This window comes from Callithrix jacchus, chromosome 7, assembly GCF_049354715.1.
Source record: "Callithrix jacchus isolate 240 chromosome 7, calJac240_pri, whole genome shotgun sequence".
NCBI lineage: Eukaryota > Metazoa > Chordata > Mammalia > Primates > Cebidae > Callithrix > Callithrix jacchus.
Window position 1 is genome coordinate 117147397 of NC_133508.1, and position 19221 is coordinate 117166617.

A 19221-nucleotide genomic window follows, 5' to 3' on the forward strand; every position below is an offset into this window, starting at 1 on the left:
TTTTCTACACATCCTCTCCAGCATCTGTCTCCAGATTTTTTAATGATCGCCATTCTAACTGGTGTGAGATAGTATCTCAATGTGGTTTTGATTTGCATCTCTCTAATGATCAATGATGATGAACATTTTTTCATATGATTGTTGGCCTCACATATGTCTTCTTTTGTAAAGTGTCTGTTCTTATCCTTTGCCCATTTTTGAATGGGCTTGTTTTTTTCCTGTAAATCTGTTTGAGTTCTTTGTAAATTCTGGGTATCAGCCCTTTGTCAGATGGGTAAACTGCAAAATTTTTTTCTCATTCTGTTGGTTGCTGATTCACTCTAGTGACTGTTTCTTTTGCCGTGCAGAAGCTGTGGAGTTTGATTAGGTCCCATTTGTCTATTTTGGCTTTTGTTGCCAATGCTTTTGGTGTTTTGGTCATGAAGTCCTTGCCTAATGCTATGTCCTGGATGGTTTTGCCTAGATTTCATTCTAGGGTTTTTATGGTGCCAGGTCTTATGTTTAAGTCTTTAATCCAACTGGAGTTAATTTTAGTGTAAGGTGTCAGGACGGGGTCCAGTTTCCGCTTTCTGCACATGGCTAGCCAGTTTTCACAACACCATTTATTAAACAGGGAATCCTTTCCCCAGTGCTTATTTTTGTCAAGTTTATCAAAGATTGTATGTTTGTAGATATGTTGTGTTGCCTCCGATGCCTCTGTTTTGTCCCATTGGTCTATATCTCTGTTTTGGTACCAGTACCATGCTGTTTTGATTACTGTAGCCTTGTAGTATAGTTTGAAATCCGGTAATGTGATGCCCCCTGCTGTGTTCTTTTTGCTTAGAATTGACTTGGCTATGCGGGCTCTCTTTTGGTTCCATATGAAGTTCATGGTAGTTTTTTCCAGTTCTGTGAAGAAAGTCAAATGGTAGCTTGATGGGGATAGTGTTGATTCTGTAAATTACTTTGGGCAGTATAGCCATTTTCACGATATTAATTCTTCCTAACCATGAAATGGAATGTTTCTCCATCTGTTTGTGTCCTCTCTTATTTCATTGAGCAGTGGTTTGTAGTTTTCCTTGAAGAGGTCCCTTACGTTCCTTGTGAGTTGTATTCCAAGGTATTTTATTCTTTTTGTAGCAATTGTGAATGGCAGTTCCTTCTTGATTTGACTTTCTTTAAGTCTGTTATTGGTGTAGAGGAATGCTTGTGATTTTTGCACATTGATTTTATATCCTGAGACTTTGCTGAAGTTGCTTATCAGTTTCAGGAGTTTTCGGGCTGAGGCGATGGGGTCTCCTAGGTATACTATCATGTCGTCTGCAAATAGAGACCATTTGGCTTCCACCTTTCCTATTTAAATACCCTTTATTTCTTTTTCTTGCCTGATTGTTGTGGCTAGAACTTCCAGTACTATATTGAATAGAGTGGTGAAAGAGGGCATCCTTGTCTAGTGCCGGATTTCAAAGGGAATGCTTCCAATTTTGCCCATTCAGTATGATATTGGCTGTTGGTTTGTCATAAATAGCTTTTATTACTTTGAGATATGTTCCATTGATACTGAGTTTGTTGAGGGTTTTTAGCATAAAGGGCTGTTGAATTTTGTCGAATGCCTTCTCTGCGTCAATTGAGATAATCATGTGGTTTTTGTTTTTGGTTCTGTTTATGTGGTGAATTACGTTTATAGACTTGCGTATGTTGAACCAGCCTTGCATCCCTGCGATGAATCCTACTTGATCATGATGGATAAGTTTTTTGATTTGCTGTTGCAATCGGCTCGCCAATATTTTATTAAAGATTTTTGCATCTATGTTCATCATGGATATTGGCCTGAAGTTTTCTTTTCTTGTTGGGTCTCTGGCAGGTTTTGGTATCAGGATGATGTTGGTCTCATAAAATGATTTGGGAAGGATTCCCTCTTTTTGGATTATTTGGAATAGTTTCAAATGGAATGGTACCAGCTCCTCTTTGTGTGTCTTGTAGAATTTGGCTGTGAACCCATCTGGACCTAGGCTTTTTTTGTGTGGTAGGCTCTTAATTGCTGCCTCGACTTCTGACCTTGTTATTGGTCTATTCATAGTTTCAGCTTCCTCCTGGTTTAGGCTTGGGAGGACACAGGAGTCCAGGAATTTATCCATTTCTTCCAGGTTTACTAGTTTATGTGCATAGAGTTGTTTGTAATATTCTCTGATGATGGTTTGAATTTCTGTGGAATCTGTGGTGATTTCCCCTTTATCATTTTTTATTGCATCTACTTGGTTGTTCTCTCTTTTCTTTTTATTCAGTCTGGCTAGTAGTTTGTCTATTTTGTTGATCTTTTCAAAAATCCAGCTCTTGGATTTATTGATTTTTTGAAGGGTTTTTCGTGTCTCTATCTCCTTCAGTTCAGCTCTGATCTTATATATTTCTTGTCTTCTGCTAGGTTTTGAGTTTTTTTGATCTTACTCCTATAGCTCTTTCAATTTTGACAATAGGGTGTCAATTTTGGATCTCTCCATTCTCCTCATATGGGCACTTATTGCTATATAATTTCCTCTAGAGACTGCTTTAAATGTGTCCCAGAGATTCTGGCATGTTGTGTCTTCATTCTCATTGTTTTGAAGAACTTCTTTATTTCTGCCTTCATTTCATTGTTTATCCAGTCAACATTCAAGAGCCAGTTGTTCAGTTTCCATGAAGCTGTGCGGTTCTGGGTTGGTTTCTAAATTCTGAGTTCTAACTTGATTGCACTATGGTCTGAGAGACTGTTTGTTATGATTTCAGTTGTTTTGCATTTGCTGAGGAGTGCTTTACTTCCAATTATGTGGTCAATTTTATAGTAGGGGTGATGTGCTGAGAAGAATGTATATTCTGTGGATTTGGAGTGGAGAGTTCTGAAGATGTCTTTTAGGTTTGCTTGTTCCAGGTCTGAGTTCAAGCCCTAGATATCCTTGTTAGTTTTTTGTCTGGTTGATCTGCCTAATATTGACAGTGGAGTGTGAAAGTCTCCCATTATTATTGTGTGAAAGTCTAAGTCTCTTTGTAAGTCATTAAGAACTTGCCTTATGTATCTGGGTGCTCCTGTATTGGGTCTGTATATGTTTTGGATCATTAGCTCTTCTTGTTGTATCGATCCTTTTACCATTATGTAATGGCCTTCTTTGTCTCTTTTGATCTTTGTTGCTTTAAAGTCTGTTTTATCAGAGATGAGAATTGCAACTCCTGCTTTTTTTTTCTCTCCATTTGCTTGATAAATCTTCCTCCATCTTTTTATTTTGAGCCTTTGTGTATCCTTGCATGTGAAATGGGTTTTCTGGATACAGCACACTGATGGGTTTTGGTTTTTTATCCAATTTGCCAGTCTGTGTCTTTTGATTGGTGCATTTAGTCCATTTACATTTAGGGTTAATATTGTTATGTGTGAATTTGATACTGCCATTTTGATGCTAGCTGGCTGTTTTCCCCTTTAGGTGTTGTAGAGTCTTCATTATGTTGATGCTCTTTAGCATTTAGTGTGATTTTGGAATGACTGGTACTAGTTGTTCCTTTCTATGTGTATTGCCTCTTTCAGGAGCTCTTGTAAAGCAGGCCTGGTGGTGACAAAATCTCTGAGTACTTGCTTGTTTGCAAAGGATTTTATTTTTCCTTCACTTCTGAAGCTCAGTTTGGCTGGATATGAAATTCTGGGTTGAAAGTTCTTTTCTTTAAGGATGTTAAATATTGGCCCCCACTATCTTCTGGCTTGTAGAGTTTCTGCCGAGAGATCTGCTGTGAGTCTGATGGGCTTCCCTTTGTGGGTGACCCGACCTTTCTCTCTGGCTGCCCTTAGTATTTTCTTCTTTATTTCAACCCTGGTGAATCTGATGATTATGTGCCTTGGGGTTGCTCTTCTTGAGGAATATCTTTGTGGTGTTCTCTGTATTTCCTGCATTTGAGTGTTGGCCTGTCTTGCTAGGTGGGGGAAATTTTCCTGGATAATATCCTGAAGAGTATTTTCCAGCTTGGATTCATTCTCTTCGTCATATTCTGGTATGCCTATCAAATGTAGGTTAGGTCTCTTCACATAGTCCCACATTTCTTGGAGACTTTGTTCATTCCTTTTTGCGCTTTTTTCTCTGATCTTGGTTTCTCCTTTTATTTCATTGAGTTGATCTTCGACTTCTGATATTCTTTCTTCTGCTTGGTCAATTCAGCTGTTGAAACTTGTGCATGCTTCACGAAGTTCTTGTATTGTGTTTTTCAGCTCCTTCAATTCATTCATATTCCTCTCTACGTTATCCATTGTTCTCATTTGCTCGAATCTTTTTTCAAGGTTCTTAGTTTCTTTGCATTGATTTAAAACATGTTCTTTTAGCTCACAAAAGTTTCTCATTATCTACCTTCTGAAGTCTAATTCTGTCATTTCGTCACTGTCATTTTCCGTCCAGCTTTGTTCCCTTGCTGGTGAGGTGTTTTGGTCCTTTGTAAGAGGCGAGGTGTTCTGGTTTCGGGTGTTTTCCTCCTTTTTGCACTGGTTCCTTCCCATCTTTGTGGATTTATCCACCTGTCGTCTGAGTAGTTGCTGACTTTTTGATTGGGTCTCTGAGTGGACGCCCAGATTGTTAATGATGAAGTATTTCTGTTACTTGGTTTTCCTTCTACCAGTCTAGCTCCTCCACTGTATGACTGCTGAGGTCCACTCCAGACCCTGCTACTCTGGGCTGCACCTGTAGCAGCTGCGGAACAGTGAGGGATGCTACCAATTTTTTTTTCGGCTATCTTTGTCCCAGAATGATGCCTGCCAAATGTCAGTCTTCTGGATATAGAGGGGTCAGGAGCTGCTTGAGGAGACATTCTGTACTTTATAGAAGCTCAAGTGCTGAGCTGTGAGCTCTGTTGTTCATTCAGTGCTGTTAGTCTGCTATGTTTAATTCTGCTGCAGCAGAACTCATTAAAAAAACACCCTTTTTTTCTCCAATGCTCTGTCTTGGGGGGGTTGGGGCTTTCTTTATGACTGTCCGTTGTGCTGTGTTGCCCAGCTGGGAGGCAGTCTAGTCACTACTTGCCTGCCGAGGCTCCGCCCTGCTGGTGTGAGGTCCACCCTGTTGCTGCAGGCTCTGCCCTGCTGCTGAGGTCTCCACCCTGCTGCCACGGGCTACACCCTGTGGCAGAGTCTCTCTGTTGTGGTTGGTTGCCTCGGCAACGGCAGGCTCCATCAGCAATGGGAGTGTACCTCAGTAGGGGCGGATTGCCTCGGTGATGGCAGACGCCCCTCCCCCTCCAAGCTGCACCATCCTGGGTTCAGCTGTGCCCGTAGTGAAACTCTCCACCTGGAGCGTTTGGAATCGCCGTTTTGTTTGTCCCACTGCGCTGGACCAAACGCCGTTTCCCTGGAATCTCCTGGCCTGGCTCACTGTCCAAGTCCCGTTCAATCAGATGGATATGCCAATCTGCCCTCTTAAGTCTCAGATTACCAGTTCAACAGGGCACCCGGACCCGTGCACTTTGTGTGGAGTGCTGTGGAGCGCTGCTGCACTGCAGCACCGGCCGCCGGCTGCACCAGCCAAAACTGCTGCAGTGGTGCCCCGCGTCTCTTTTTTACCTGGGAATTTCCCCGTTCATTGGGCAACAAAGATTTGTCTGGAAATGCGGCCCCGACTCACCCTCTGAGTGTTCACCGAGAGCTTCAATCCTGGGTTGTTCTCACCACGCCATCTTGAGTTGGTCTCTCCCAATAGGCCATTTTCAAAATGAATTTTGGCTTAGCCACCTCAAAGTTCTCAAGAAATAAAAGCATAGATAGATAGAGAGAAAGAGAGAGTGTGTAAATGTGTTTTTGTGTGTGTGTTTGTGTAAGAATATTACATATTTTAAAATAAACTTTTGCTTTGCTACATTGCTCCCGTCCCTCTAACCTCATTTTCCCCTTTAAACTGCATGAATATACAGTCTAAAATAACACATAATGTATTATTGTCAATGAATGAATCAAGGTTTATTTCCCCAGTACTGTTACCCTCCTCTGTGTTCTTATTAGCATTTATTTCCTTTTCTAACACAAATAATTTCAAGAAAGGGAAATTTTTTATATTTTCAAACATATTGCACTTGTAAATGAAGTACAAATCCTCAAGGAGTTCTAACTTCAAAGTGTCTAAAGGTCAAAACTGGTTATTGGATTACTGATTATATCTAAAGAATAACTGCTACATATACAAATGGTTTAAAAGCAAATATGTTTTTTAAAATATACCACTTGCTGGATCTGGCTTTATTTAGAAAATCATTTTCTATAAGTGTACTGACATACAAATATGAGAGAATTAATAGTTCTTAAGACTTTTAAAATAAGTAACCAGTAACAATTTTAGCCTTATCTCCTATCATTACAAAATGTATAACCCATGAAATATTATGAATATTTTTAATGGAAAGAACTATTTAAAATTAAAACAAGTCCTTCATTTAGGACATAATCCTTATAATATGCAGTCCCAAAAAGTGATACAGTAATATTTTTCACTAAATTTAAGAATGACAGCTAATTTCTTAAAATACTTAGTAATATACACAACTGTGATGTTGCATAAGTATTCTAAAACCTCTTATAAGTTTTTCTGTTTAGAAATTGGTATTGAAATATTAGCTCAATTATATATTATAATCAGCTGGTTAAAGACATGGATGCTTTATAAGAAGCTACATTAAAAAATATATTAAAAAGCAATTGTTTTAAAAAGTCTTTATATTTCATTTTTAAAATTGTGACCTTATTGTGACATTGTTAGGAGATGGTTCTTTGTGGTTCTGTCACATTTCTGCACATCTTTTTCTAGACTGATTACCATTCTCTGGATTATCTTAGCGAAGATGTTTGTAGAGCAAATGACCTTGAAAGATGAAGACTCTGCACACGCACATCCTGAGCAAATGGAATGTTACTTTAGTTTTCATTTTCTGCCAGCATTTATGATACTTTTTACATTATAAGTAATTCTTGATAGTCACCTTCCTGCTTAAATGTTGTGATTGTTAATACTGAGTGTCAACTTAGTTGGATTGAAGGAGGCAAGGTATTGATCCTGGGTGTGTCTGTAAGGGTGTTGCCAAAGGAGATTAACATTTGAGTCGGTGGGCTGGGAAAGGCAGACCTACTCTTAACCTGGTTGGGTACCATCTAATCAGCTGCCAGTATGCTCAGGATATAAAGCAGGCTGAAAAACAGGAAAAGGCTAGACAGGCTTAGCCTCCTAGCCTATGTCTTTCCCCCGTGATGGATGCTTCCTGCCCTGGAATATCAGACTCCAAGTTCTTCAGCTTTGGGACACAGACTGGCTTTCTTGTTCCTCAGCTTGCTGATGGCCTATTGTGGGACCTTGTGAATGTATCAGTTAATACTTTTTAATAAATTCCCATGTATGTATGAGAATATATATGTATTCCCTATTAGTTCTAATAGGAGAAGAGATATATATATATCTTCTGAGTTCTGTCCCTCTAGAGAATGCTGACTAATACAGATTTTGATACCAGGAGTGGTTCTAGAGGAAAAGAATATAAGGACGGAGTTCTTTTGTTAATTTGGGGGTTTCTGGAGTTGGCTACTTAATATAATTAGACCTTAAAATGCTAAAGACTCTACTTCTAATAGTATGGAGAATACTCATAGTCTTTGGTGTGAACTATTTAGAGAGTTATGTAAAATAAATGCACTTGACACTCCTGATTCACCACTTATGAGAGGCAAGGAACTTAGTAAGTGTACATAATACCTTTGACTATATATGGAGAACAAAGGAACATAATGAAGTTGGTTTATTGTTTCTAAGTTCACTGGACAAAGTTATGAAAGAAAATGGTGAACAAAGAGATTCTAACTCCCAGCTTTAGAAGCAGATACTGAGTCTCAGATCTGCTAAGATTGTCCTGACTGAGAGTCTTATCTCCTGTATAGAAAGAGCTGAAACTGTGGAAAAATAGACACAAGCTCTTATTATGCAAGTGGCTGATCTGCAACAAAAGGTGCATGCACAGCCTTGCCAGGTGTCTACTGCTAAAGTGAGGTCATTGATTGGAATAAAATGTGACCCTGTTACTTGGAATGGGGATGTGTGGGAGGACCCTGATGAAGCTGTAAACATTGATCTTGTAAACTCTGTTGAACCTATTTTGGCCAGAAGAAACAGGTTCCCCATCCCTAGTAGTGACAACATTCTCTTCCTGACCCATGCTGCAATCAGTTTTTTCACCTTTTTATGAGGAGATAAACCCTACACTGTCTGTAGTAGTTGCCAGGCAGATAATGCTGATTCTTCTCAGGATCCATCATCAACACCCTTGTTTGCCTCTAGACCTATAATTAAGTCTCTGAAGGCCCCTAGAAGTGAGGTTGAGTGTAACCCATGATGAGGTGCCCTACATTCAAAAAGAACTGCTTGAGTTTTCTAGTTTATATAAGCAGAAATCTGAATAACAGCCATGGAAATGGATATTAAGTGTGTGGGATAATGGTGGAAGGAACATAGAGTTGGATCAGGCTGAAATTATTGATTTGGACCCACTAAATCGATATTCTGCATTTAATGTTGCAGCTCAAGGAGTTAAAAAATGTTCTAATAGTTTATTTGATTGGTTAGCTGAAATATGGATTAAAAGATGACCCACCGTGAGCAAGCTGGAAATGCCTGATCTCCTCTTGTTTAATGTAAAAGAAGAAATCTGAACGCTTAGGGAGATTAGGATGGTGGCATGGATTAGTTACTTTAGACCTACTCATCCCAGGTGGGAGGGTCTAGAAGAAATAACCTTGACCAATACTTTGCAAAATAGATTTGTGAGGGCAGCACCCGTGTCTTTAAGAAGCCTTGTAATTGCTCTTCTCTGTATGACAGATCTAACAGTCGGAACTGCCATCACTCAACTACAAAGTTTAAATATAATTGAAGTAATTGAATCCTGAGGTGGCAGGGGCCAAGTGGTAGTACTCAACAATCAAAGAAAAGATGGGTGTAGCTACCATAATGGACAGCAGAGACAAAGCAATCAGAATAGTCTGATTCATGTAGAGCTCTGGCACTGGCTAATTAATCATGGTGTTCCTAGAAGTGAAATCGATAGGAAGCCTACTACCTTTCTACTTAATTATCAAAGCTGAAAACTTTCAGGTGAATGGACAAATACTAATTTGAACTATAAAAACAGACTATCATCAACCCTCAATCAATTTCCAGACTTAAGGCAATTTACAGACCCAGAACTCCTTGAATAAGTGACAGGCTAGGTACTCTTGAAAAAGGATTTCACTACACTATTGACAATTTATGCATCAATCTTTTTACCATCCTCCCCCAAGGAGACTTATAGCCTTTTATCAGGGTAATCATGCACTGGAAAATGATCAGATATTTCTAGGATTACTAGACACTGGCTCTGAATTGATGCTGATTCCGGGGAACACAAAACATTATTTTGGTACTTCAGTTAAAGTAGGATGCCATTAGAGCTGCATCTACCAAGAAAATCAGTAAATCAAAAACAATATGGCATCCCTGAAGAGATTGAAGAGATTAGTGCCGCCATCAAAGACTTGAATGATGCAGGGGTGGTGATTCCCACACATTCCTATTCAACTCTCCTATTAGCCTGTGAAAAAGATAGGTCGATCTTGGGAAATGATGGTGGATTATCATAAACTTAATCAAGTGGTGACTCCACTTGCAGCTACTGTACCAGATGTTGTTTTATTGCTAGATCAAATGAACATGTCTCCTGGTACCTAATATGCAGCCATTTATTTGTCAAATGCCTTTTTCTCTATTCCTGTCCATAAGGTCCACCAGAAGCAATTTGCTTTCAGTTGGCAAGGCCAGCAACACACCTTTGCTGTCCTACATCAGGGGTATATCAACTCTCCAGCTTCATGTCATAATCTTATTTGGAGAGAGCTTGATTGCTTTTCACTTCTGTAAGATATCACACTGGTCCATTACATTGATGACATTATGCTGATTGGATCCAGTGAAAAAGAGGTAGTAAACACACTGGTCTTACTGGTGAGACATATTCATGCCAGAGAATGGGAAATAAATCTGACTAAAATTCAGAAACCTTCTACCTCGGTAAAATTTCCAGGGTCCAGTCATGTGGGGCCTGTTGAGATATTCCTTCCAAGGTGAAGAATAACTTGCTGCATGTGGCTCCTACAACCAAGAAAGAGGCACAATGTCTATTTGGATTTTTGAGGCAACATAGTCCTCATTTGGGTGTGTTACTCCAGTCCATTTATTGAATGATTCAAAAGACTGCCAGTTTTGAGTGGAGTCCAGAACAGGAGAAGGCTCTGAAACAGGTCCAGGCTGATGTAAAAGCTGCTCTGCTACTTGGACCATATGATCCAGCAGATCCAATGGTGCTTGAGGTATCAGTGGCAGATAGGGATGCTTTTTTTGAGCCTTTGGCAGGCCCCCATTGGTCACAGCAGAGGCCTCTAGGATTTTGAAGCAAGGCCCTGCCATCTTCTGCAGATAACTATTCTCCTTTTGAGACAGCTCTTGGCTTCTTACCGGGCTTTGGTGGGAACTGAACATTTGACTATGGGTCATCAATTCACCATGTGACCTGAACTGCCTATCATGAACTGGGTGCTTTCTGACCCCTAGCCATAAAATGGGTCATGCACAGTAGCATTTCCTCATGAAATGGAAGTGGTTTATATGTGATCGGGCTCAAGCAGGTCCTGAAGGAACAAGTAAGCTACATGAGGATGTGGCTCAAATGCCCATGGTCTCCACTCCTGCCATCCTGCCTTCTGTACCCCAGTCTGTCCCCCAGTCTGCACACATGGGAAGTTCCTTATGATCAGTTGACAGAGGAAGAGAAGACTAGGGCCTGGTTCACAGCTGTTTCTGTATGATAAGCAGGCACTACCTGCAAGTGAATAGTTGCAGCACTACAGCCCCTTTCTAGGACATCCTTGAAAGAGAGCAGTAAGGTAAAATCTTCCCAGTGGGAAGAAAATTGAGCAGTACACTTGGTTGTGCACTTTGCATGGAAGGAGAGATGGCCAGATGTGTGATCATATACTGATTCATGGGTTGTAACCAGTGGTTTGGCTGGATGCTCAGGGGCTTAAAAGAAGCATGATTGGAAAACTGGTGATGAAGAAATTTGAGGAAGAGGTATTTGGATAGACCTCTCTGAGTGGTCAAGAACTGAAAATATTTGTATCCCACGTGAGTGCTCACTAGTGGGTGACCTCAATAGGTGAGGAGTTTAGTAACCAAGTGGATAGATTGACCCATTCTGTGGACACCACTCAGCCTCTTTCCCCAGTCACCCCTGTCATTGCCCAGTGGTCCCATGAACAAAGTGACTATGGTGGCAGAGATGGAGGTTACACACGCCCTCAGAAAATGCATTTCCACTTTACCGTGGTTGACCTGGCTATGGCCACTGCTGAGTGCCCAGTTCGGCAGCAGCAGAGACCAATATGGAGTCCTCAATATGGCACCATTTCTCGGGGTGATCAGCATGGGGGAAGGTTGATTATATTTGACCTCTTCCATCATGAAAAGAGCAGAGGTTTGTTCTCAAGGAATAGACACTTGCTCCAGTTATGCATTTGCCTATGTTGCATGTAAGGCTTCTGCCAAGACTACCATCAATGGACTCACAAAATGCCTTTTCCACCATCATGGCATTCCACACAGCATTGCCTCTGACCAAGGCACTCACTTTACAGCTAAAGAAGTGTGGCAGTGGGCTCATGCTCATGGAATTCACCAGTCTTATGTTCCTCATCACCCTGAAACAGCTGGATTGATAGAACAGGGGAATGGCCTTTTGAAGTTACAATTACAATGCCAACTGGGTGACAATAGTTTGCAGAGCTGTGGCAAAGTTCTCCAGAAATCTGTGTATGCTCTGAACCAAAGCCAATATATGGTACTATTTCTCCCATAGCCAGGATTTCCAGTCCCAGGAATCAAGGGATGGAAGTGGAACCACTCACCATCATCCCTAGTGATCCAATCCACTAGCAAAATTTTTGCTTCCTGATTCCCACTACATTACCTTCTGCTGGCCTAGTTCTTAGTTCCAGAGTGAGGAGTGCTCTCACCAGGAGACACAACCATAATTTCATTAAACTAGGAGTTAAGATTGCCACCTGGATGCTTTGGGGTCCTCCTACCTCTAAGTCAACAGGCTAAGAAACAAGTTATAGCGTTGACTGTGGTGATTGACCCAGATGATCAAGATGAAATCAGCCTACTACTCTGCAGAGGAGGTAAGGAGAAGTATGCACTATGCATGGAATACAGGAGATACATTAGGGCATCTCTTAATATTACCATGCTCTGTGATTAAGGTCAATGGGAAACTACAACAGCTCAATTTAGGCAGTAATGCAAACAGCCCAGACCCTTCAGGTCACTCCACCAGACAAAAAAAAAAACAAAAAACAAAAAACACCACCAGCTTGAGGTGCTTACTGAAGGCAAAGGGAATACAAAATGGCTAGTAAAAGAAGGTAGTCATCAATACAAGCTAGCTACAACCATGTGTCCAGTTGAGGAAATGAGGACTATACTGTCATGAGTATTTCCTCCTTCTTTTGTTAAAAACGTGTTTGTGCATGTGCACACTAGCACTAATAAAATATCTTCCTTTTATTTTGTTTTTTCTTATCATGTGACATAAGTTTTATTGACTTCATATCAGTATTTAAGTATTGTTAACTTTATGTAATAGCTTTCGGGTTGGGAATGGGTGTGTTTCCAGTTGTATGAAGGATAGTTGTATTATGTTAGGCATAATTATAACCTTATTATTGTCTTTATTTGAAGATGATGTATGATCTCCAGAGATGTGTATGGGTTCAATTTGACAAGAGGTGGACTTGTGATGGTTAATACTGAGCATCAAATTGGTTGAATTGAAGGATGCAAAGTATTGTTCCTGGGTGTGTCTGTGAGCGTATTGTCAAAGGAGAGTGACATTTGAGTCAGTGGGCTGGGAGTGGCAGACCTGCCCTTAATCTAGGTGCACACTATCTGATCAACTGCCAGCATGGCCAGGATATAAAGCAGGCAGAAAAACACGAAAAGGCTAGACGTGCTTAGCCTCCCAGCCCACATCTTTCTCCAGTGCTTGATGCTTCCTGCCCTGAAATATCAGACTCCAAGTTCTTCAGCTTTGGGACTCAAACTGACCTTGCTCCTCTGCTGGCAGACAGCCTAGTGTGGGACCTTGTGATTGTGTGAGTTAATTCTCCTTAATAAATTCCCCTTTGTATGTATACCTATCCTATTAGTTATGTTTCTCTAGAGAATTCTAATATAAATGTTTTTTTCCCTTCCTTCCTTCCTTCCTTCCTTCCTTCCTTCCTTCCTTCCTTCCTTCCTTCCTTCCTTCTTTCCTTCCTTCCTTCCTCTCTCTCTCTCTTTCTTTCTTGTCTTGCTCTGTCACCCAAGCTGGAATGGAATGGCATCATCACAGCTCACTGAAGCCTCAATGTCCCAGGGTCATGCAATCTTCCACCTCAGCCGATGTGTGTCACCATATCCCACTAATTTTTGTATATTTTGTGGAGATGGGGCTTCTGCCATGTTGCCCATGCTGGTCTGGAGCTTTTGGCTCAAGCAATTCACCTGCTTCAGCCTCCCAAAGTGCTAGGATTACAGGCATGTACCACTGTGCCTGTCCAACTTAAATGTTTTCAATGGTGGTACACTGCTTTTAGAATAAATACGAGAATATTCAAATAATCCATGGAAGCTTTTATGTCTAAGCCTTAGTTTATCTCCTCTACAATTTTCTCACATTCTCCTTGCAATAACACTGTTCTTTCTTTTTGTTCCTAATACTGAGAATTATTTTCCACATCTCCTCTGCCCTGAAGGCTCTGAAAATTCTTTTAAACATAATTTACATCTACTCATGCTTTAGTTTTTAGCACAGATGCTACTCTTCCAAAGAAACTTTAGATGAAACCCAAGGCACAGGCAGATATATCTGTTATACTCCTGTATAACTTCTTCTAGTATTCTTTACTATTATTAATTACATTTTGAAATCAGATTTTTTAATGTTGTTTCACTTATTAGATTTTAAACTTAATGCAGGGAAGACCCAGAGTCCTTTGGGTGATAGTTGCCATGCATAAGATGCCAAAAAGTATGTCATACATAAAACCTCATGTACACATGGTAGATAAAATGAATATAATATTTATTGAACATTTAATATGTGACAAGAACTTGTATAATTACATAAGATAGAGTGGTAACAAATGATGGTTTGTAATATTATAAAGTTTATTTTTTTATAGGAGAAAAAATATCATAGGGTGTTTAGACTTTCTGGTTCTGAGATCACAGCATCTGGATATAGTTCTGGCTCTGCCACTGATAAACTGGAAGACCAAGATTTTAATATCTTTCAGTCTGACACAAAAAAGTAGTCAATGAGTATCAGTTATTACATGAATTTATAATGTGTGCAAAGTATCCATGGTAGGTAGGTGGCTATGGGCAGTTGAAATTCTTCCGGTTCTTCAACAGAAAAGTAATCATTGATAAATGAACCTGAGAACTGAAGTAACTGTCTATCCTTTCCCATGTGTCCCTTTTTCTTCAGAGTTCACTCTGCTGAGGTCACTCTTAGCTTAGAATAAAATACTAAAATTGTAAAAGTTGTCCTGTGTCTTTTACTATCAAAAATCTTCTAAAAATTGTGGGTAAACATTTTTTTTAACTTTAAGTAATTAAACTCCTGGGATCTAAGTTAAAAACTAAAGTTGGAAATTACTAAATAATTGTTATATAGAAGCTGATCAATCAAAGAACATTGAGTTAAAAAAGTATATATTAATAAATTATTTTAAACATCTGTTGCGTTCTTAGGGCTAAGGATAAAAAGATGAACAAGCTGCTCTTCCCCAGTTTTTACCTTCATCAAGAAAAGACTAGTTTTAAAATAGTCAATATTATAATAAGAAACAAAACTAGATATTCTATAAGCAATGCACAATTTAGATAGTGCATGATGAGGTTTAAATTCTTCTGATAATTAAAAATAATACCATATATAAAGCACTTATGGGAGAGTTTTGCACATAGAAAGTGCTCAGCAAATGTAAACCTCTGATTTAGAAAATATTTGTTGAGTATCTATTATATATTCCAGGAACTTTTTTTGCTTTTCTTTTAAGTCTTAAACTCCTGGGCTCAAGCAGTCCTCCAGCCCCAGCCTTCAGAGTAACTAGGACTAGAGGAATGTGACATCATGCTTGGCGTTTTTTTTTTTTTAATGTATGAACAGGGTATCACTATGTTGCTCAGGCTGGTCTGGAACACCTGGCCTCAAGCAATCCTTCCAACTTTGTCTCCCAAAGTGTGAGAACGATAGGTGTGAACAACTGGGCCAGGTATATAAGAGAGCTGTGATTTATGCTTATGCTCCAAAGATAAAGAAGGCTAGTCTTTACAGAAGAAGAATTTACAAATAAGCCATGTTCCAAAGCAGAAGATGAGAGAAGAGGATGAAGAGGAGGGGGAGGAAGAAGAGAATTGAGAGCAGGAGGGAGAGGGGAAGAGGAATAATAAAGGAAATAAGTGTGGGGTGCTGTGAGAGATTATGAATTTACATAATACATGCTAGTCATAAACTGCTAAACAATTATTTTTAGTAAAAAAACTCAGGATGTACAATAGCAAGGAAGACAAACATAAAGTTAATTATGGATGAGGTAATCAAAAGGGTCAAATTTTGCCAAATAAAGTTTAAAAGAAAATCACTAAGGTGTTGAGGTTAATTAAAAGTTACTACCAAAAATCTACTTACCTAAGCATGGGATGGAAACAGTTCACTAAATGTAGGTAATGAGAAAAAGTGTGTAATCTGCAATGGTAGTGAAATTAGAGTAGAATAAAGTTTATACTAGAAATCAAGAAACAGATATTTTTCCTAGCTCTCTAACTAAATGATAAAAAAAAAAAATCAATTTTTGAGAAAACCTACTTCATAGCATTTTGTTCCATGAAGCTAGAACAGCAGAAATTTCTCCAAACTCTTGTCATCCATCTCCATGTGAAAGTTTTAAAGCAAAATAAATGAAAATAACAATGTATTGTTGAATGTGAATTGCTGTTTCTAGGGGACTGAATTAGATGGTCAGTTTATTTTTCAGATCAAAGAAGGCCTTTTTTTCTGCTTCCACCCCTCTCCTCATTAATTCATGGTGAATATACTATAGAATACCTACAACCCCTCAATATTTCCAAAACCAAAAAGTTCCTGGTATGCACAAACATTTTCCAAAGTTTATGGCAAACTCATTTACTGTCATAAAATGACACACTGTAAATATTCATAATTTTTGTCAAATAAGTACTAATGTATTAAACTAAAGGGTAGTGGTCAAACTCCCACATTATTTGCACCTATGATCTTTGTAAGGGGTAGAGGCCCTAACTCCTCAGCACGTGCAGTATATTCCTCTTAAAATGTCAAAAACCCTAAATCCTGAATTTATTTTTTTATTTTTTAGAATGTCAATTTACCATTCTGAATCCTTAATCCCAATCTGAAAATGATAAATGGTGAACTCCTAGGCTTTTTTTTTGAGGGAGAATGCATATTAATTTGCTTATTTATTTATTTCTTTTTGAGAAAGAGTCTTCCTCTATCACCCAGGCTAAAGTGCAGTGGTGTGATCTCGACTCACTGTAATCTCTGCCTTCCTGGTTCACGCGATTCTCCTGCCTCAGTTTCCCGAGTAGCTGGGATTAAAGGTGTGCACAACCATGCCCAGCTAATTTTGTATTTCTACTAGAGATGGGATTTCACTATGTTGACCAGGCTCCTGACCTAAGGTGATCCACCTGCCTCAGCCTCCCAAAGTGCTGGGATTACAGGCGTGAGCCACTGCGTCTGGCCTATTTTGCTCTTTTAGCAAAATTTGAGATGATTCCTGCACACGCTAACTTTTGAGAACCTCTGCTTTGATTTCACATGGTTCTGCGTGCAGCCTGGGAGGTGCTTTGATGGCACTGAGCAGCCATAAGGAGGAATTAAGTGAGTGGGATGGGAAGGTGGTCAGCATTCCCACCTTCTTCCTTCAGCTGAGCTGAAGGAAGCTCAGCTCTACTTCAACCTCAGTTCTTCCTTCTCCTTTATATTTTGAGGTTTTCAGCAAAATTTCATGTGACAGGTCTTATAGATTAAAAAGATCAATAAATACAGTTGAAAATCCTGCCTGGTCCAATTTTCTCTCCACCCATTATATTTTCTTGAATCTCCTCTAACCTGTGATGATGAACTACACTGGTAACCTTAGTAAGAATGAGGCAGAGAGAGCAGAACTGCATTTTTCCTTCAAAAGACTTGGTTATGAATCAACTTAATACTCATGCTATGTGAAAGGGGGGTGTGGGGAAGAGTGGAGAGTGAGAGGAGATAATTCCTTGCAGGAATAGGCAATGACCCTTGCAATTCAGAAGACAGAGAGAAATTAGAGATGGCATGAACTTTGTGTGTCTTTTTAAATTCCTATCTTTGATTATTATCTGTTTATAATTCTTCCTATTGTGCAGGAGTAAAGCAATGAGTGCAAGAAAGTTCCTTGAGAGTTTTCCTTCTTTGGATACCGACACTAATTTAAGATGTGGTTAAGATACCAAGGCCCAGAGAAGTCAAATTTCCTGATCTCTTAACTCTTCAAACAATTTTTGTGATAGTTTAACATCATGATACATACAAAAACATTTTGAAACATGAAGCCTGATATAAATTGAAATAAAATGATTATTATTGTTGAAGAAAAATTGTTGTTTAATCAAATATGGATTGAGATCCCTAATCTAAAATCTGAAATGCTCTAAAACTGAAAGGTTTTGAGCACTGACATGATGCCACAAGTAGAAAATTCCACAGCTGATCTCACATGAGGGATTGTAGTCAAAATGCAGGTGCACAACATACATCTTATTCAGCATACCCAAGGGAAAACTGGCTCTCCCAGCCCCCTTCAGCTGTGATATCTTTTTCTGCACATGCCTAGATTCTCCCATGCAAGCAAACCTACAAAGGATAATAAAATGGCACATGTGCAGGCTACTTGTGCCAGTGGCAGGTTCTCCATGATGCCCCACATGAGGTTAAAACCTTCATGTGTCAGTCACTGCAGTTGTTGGTTTTTTTTCTTGTCCGCTGTTCTGTGGTGTAAAAAATATTGTTAAAAAAAGTCACAAAGACCTGGAGAGGCCCATATGGGTAAAAGAAATAAGAAAAAGAGGAAGAACTTAAGTTTGTAGCACAAGAAGTCAAGCTATTGGAAAAATCAGATAACGGCATGTGAAATGTCTTATAGGAGATTGGAATGATCACTATATATGACCAGATGAAACAGGATAAACTGTTGGAGTTCTATGCTGAAAGTGATGAAAAGAAGCTAATGATAAAAAAAATGAAAGCTACATAAACCTAAAAATGAAGACTCTATATTGAAAGAGTAGACCTGTCAGTATAGCAGTGAACACAAACTCATGAAATGAAAATCTATCACAATGAACTAAAAATTAAAGGGAACTACAAAGATTCAATCGGCTGGTTGCAGAAATTTAAGAAAATAGATGGTAATAGATTTTTAATGATTTGTGGTGATAAACCATTTGCCAATCATAAAGCAGTGAAGAAACTGACAAGTTTGCTAAGGTCATCAGTGATGAAAATGTGACACCAGAACAAGTCTATAATGCTGATGATTATAGCTGATGAGACAGCCCCCAAGAATTAAGGATGCCCAGGATAGAATAACGGTGCTGGGCTGTATTAATGCAGCAGGCATGCATAAATGTAAACTAGTGGTGATGGGCAAAAACTTGCATCCTCATTCTTTTTAAGGAGTGAACTTCTTACCAGTCAATTATTATGCTAACAAAAAGACATAGATCACCAGGGACATTCTCTCTGATTTCTTAAACATTTTGTACCAGCAGCTCATGCACACTGCCGGGAAGATTGACTGGATGATTACTTCCAGTTTTTTTATTCCTTGACATTGGTTCTGCTCATCATCCAGTTGAAATTCTTATCAAATATATGTGTATGTCATCTACCTTTTCCCAAATGTGACTTCTTTAACTCAGACATGTGACCAGGGTATCCTTAAATCAATAAAGAATAAATACCATCTTGAAGATCATGCTGGCAGCAATAAACAGAGGTGTGGGTGTAGAAGACTTTTAAAGACATTTAGCATGAAGGATGCCATATACGCTATTG